We start from the raw sequence: 4048 nt of genomic DNA, 5'->3' as shown, positions 1-4048 counted from the left end.
AAAAGGTTACACTTTTAATTTTTCTGAGGAATTAACAAATTAAATTTTTTTGAATATGAATGGATTTTCGCTTTATTTGGAGCAAAATTAGCTAAATAATAAAACTGTGTTATAGAAAATATATAAATATAGTAATTTAGTACCGTATTTATCATGAAAACAGTGACGTTTCCATTTGAAGTAGCAAAAAATTTCCAATTGAAGCAGGTTTTGAATTAGCTTAATTTACCCTACCCGAACGTCGGATGACCACTAAATTTTCAAAAGTTGTAGATTTCGGTCCCAGGAACAACATATCTCCCGGAGTAATATAATTCTAAGTCGACTTAGAATAGTATGGAATGGAGCCGTCGAATTGTCAAGAAACTTTTGGTCGACACTGTAAGTACTAATAAAGGATAAAAGCACTCCGATTTCATATTTTGTTTTTAATTTTAATTTAATGTGTGTGAGTTATAATATGATCTTAATAAATTTGTTGCGATCTTCATTCTAATTTTATAAAAAGGCACCAACTCTGAGATCTTTTCAAACTGATGAAGGGAAAAAATAAAAAGGACTGAGGGACCTTCGAAAATTAGGCGGGAAATTAAAACTCAAGCCTCGGATGAATAAAAAGAACACCCAAGAAATTTAATCTCACCTTGATTGTAAATTCTCATGCGACCGGGATGAGGGATCTTTGATCTCATAAAAATTGCTCTTCTAAACGAAAAAGAACAAAACTAACTTTAGGATGCTTTTGAAGCTGCGAATACAGATATTATAATATGCGAAAGGTGCTTGAGCTTCCTGAAGTATGCTTATTCTTTTGAGGTTCGTTTCTTGAGTCAGCATCATAGTCTTTTTGTGGCATTTTTGTTGAGCGAAAGGTGCGCTCTGGCTGACCAATTGCCCATCGAGCTCCCGGAGGCGATTTTTTTTGGTAAGAAAGACACAGTGCTAATAAGGTGGAACGTCCTTGAGATTGGCACAAGGTTACCTCGATCTCTGGCCAGGTAAGAGTTGTTTTCTACTCCACATATGGGATGGCTTATCATCGTTAATAAAATATCAACACACCAATAATGGGGAATTTCTGCGATTGCACTGCGTCAGCCCCGAGTCACCACTCATTTGCATAGAGATAAATTTATGACCAGTCATGGAGTGTGGATTATTTCTAATAGCACATCGATTCCACTATTAATTGACAATCGGAGCTAATTAATTGAATTAATGAATTGCAGTGTTTATGGGGTGAAGTGGATGAGCAGTAAAACATACACCACACATATCTTCAAGTTTAACATCACACAAAACTCCCAAGAGGTTCTTGGTCAGGAGTGTGAGATGATGGACAGTGAAAAGGGGGCAATGGTGCGATGAGCGGGCTGAGAGACGAGGGTTGCCTCCGGCTTTGGTGTTCATGACTTTGTCTTCATCGAATCGTAAATCTTGCTCAATAAATCCGCGTGCAGCTATATCCATAACCATTCCAGATTCCAGATTCCGTATGGTCAGAATCACACATGAATACGATGGTACAAGAGCTCGAGATACATTCCGAAGAGACCAAAAGTCGAGGATGCGCCGCTTCGGTGTTCAAGAAAAATGATAATAAATTACACCTTTTTCACTCTGACCATCCCCAATATAGAAAAATTGTGAATGCCATTACTCTGACTTGTGACGATACTTCTTACGATACTTTTTTCTTATCTTCCATCCCAATAGTCTGTTGCATATACAAATATGTTGTGCTTTATTAACTCCCAAAGAGGCTGTCTTCTCATCCCATGTGATTAAATACCATATTTAAACTCTTTTCCCTGAATCGCGGGAATGCGGGACAATGAAGCTAACAGATTCCTCCATTATCATTCCATCGACGGAGATACTACTGGAAAATTTGCGATCAAGAGGCTTGTGATTGGGCTTGATATGAGGTCACAATAAATTCTTAGGCGCCACGTATGCAACATTTATGTATCAGCATCAACACTTGAAAGATGGCAAAGAATCTGTAGTGAGCTAATTGTTAAAACACAAGCTTATCCTGCTGCTAAGAAGCAAATAGAATAAGAATATTTTAGATTTTTGTTCTCTCTTTTGAATCTGAGAAAAATTACTATTTTTCAGGATGTAAATAAAATTTTATCTTTCAGATAAATCATTTTATTTTAATAAAAATTTAGGGAAAATCTTTTTGAAGCACAAGTATTTACACAGTAAAAAACACCAGATAAATAGGGTCGGATGAACGTCTGTTCGACAGGGAACCCCTATTGACACTTTTGTCAAAATGTTGAAAATTATTTAATGTATCCAGTAAAATATAAGGAATTAATGTCTTCTCTATAATATACCTTTTACTATAAACAGAGATGTTCAAATTTCGTATCCCAAATGGTACAGAGTAGGGTGTCAATAGGTGCTGACACGAGTTCTTAAAGTGTCAATAGACGTTCCTTTCACCCTAAATAAAATATACCAGATAAATAATAATAAAATTAGCCTATAATTACACTGAGACAAATCCGAAAAAGTTAAAATACCATTCCGGAAATGTTAATTTTACCCTGCATTATTGATCCGAAATCGGTGTAAATATTAAGCTTTTTAGGTGTAATATGGGTTAAAGCTACCCTTTTTCATGTTAATTTTACACTTAAAAAGGTGTAAAATTAATATTAAAAAATGTTAATATATTTTTACACCTAAAAAGTGTTAAAGTTACGAAACAAAAGTTAATCGCATCCCCTTTTTTTCTCAGCGTAATAAAGGATCATTTCGAAATGTACACTTTCCTATTCTATGCACGAGTGTGTCGTAACGGCCTGTCTAGACAATCTCTTCTAGTGGTTCAATCCTGGATTAAATTTCCATGTTGTCTTTTATGTTCTCAAAAAGTGTCTTGGCTAAAATACAGCAGACTGTCGCTTATATGTGAATTTGGGACCAAAATGTCATTCGGATTATTATTAATATTAATTAATGTTTATGCTTTATTTTGTCACTTTATTACTTGTAAATCTAAAAGCTCGAAGGGGTACAGGAGGTACAGATTTATTAATTTATTTGATCGAACCGATCGATAGTGTCGAAAAGTTGTCAATCCACCCCACGAAAAGCAAAGATTTTCTAAATCTAAAATATTTCGAATATAGGGGAATGTAGGCATGGTTCGCACAGAGTGAGCCTTCAAACGATGCGAATTTTCTCTTTGTTTGCAAAGAGCTGACCTACCATTTCTCATCTCGTCTCAAAAAGATACCGAACTAACTCTTTGCAACCAAAGAGAAAATTCGCATCGTTTGAAGGTTCACTCTGTGCGAACCATGCAGACATTCCCCTAAGTTTTTCGGAGAAAATTTCCTGAGCCAAATTTTATTTCGAAATATTTGAAATGGGTGCTTCGAAATCAAAACAACCTCTTCTTTTACACCTTTTTAAAAATGTTTTAAGAAGGTAAAAAGCTTTGTGCGAAGCTCATAAAATCGAAAAGAATTAGGAGGTTATTTGTTTTATAGCTAAATACTTGTGATAATTATTTTTGAAGACTTCAAAAGATTGACTCCACCACATCCCTCATTGGAAACTCAATGTTTTCTCGTAAGTTATCAGCCTCTTCAATTCACGCTGGACATTAAATCGTGTTTAGATTTAGATATGTAGCAGTTGGATACAACTCGTGGCGAAATTTCATAGAATTCATCAGTGGAGATTCACCTAAAACACCACTGGATCTTTGCATAATTTATGCACGCAGATGAGAAAATATTTATCAGAAGAATGTTCTTTTCAGAGCCGGAGGCGTGTCACTCCCCTTACTTACATATTGGAGTCCGAACCTCAAAAGCTACCGAAATAATTAATCGATGGCGACTGAAACACCATTTAATTTTCCATTAGGAGGAATCATCGTATAATTGCTCTGGCGGAGTCCAATTTATTGAATTCTTCTCTAGTAATTTGTGAACACTTCTCTAAGATCCCACCCACCCACAGAATTTTCGCCATCACAAGATGAATATCTTGCTTTGATCCGATAGACCTCCGCGAGATG

This window comes from Phlebotomus papatasi, chromosome 1 (assembly GCF_024763615.1).
Source record: "Phlebotomus papatasi isolate M1 chromosome 1, Ppap_2.1, whole genome shotgun sequence".
NCBI classification, from domain to species: domain Eukaryota; kingdom Metazoa; phylum Arthropoda; class Insecta; order Diptera; family Psychodidae; genus Phlebotomus; species Phlebotomus papatasi.
The sequence above is the reverse complement of the archived record's forward strand: the minus strand, read 5'-3'. Positions refer to the sequence as shown.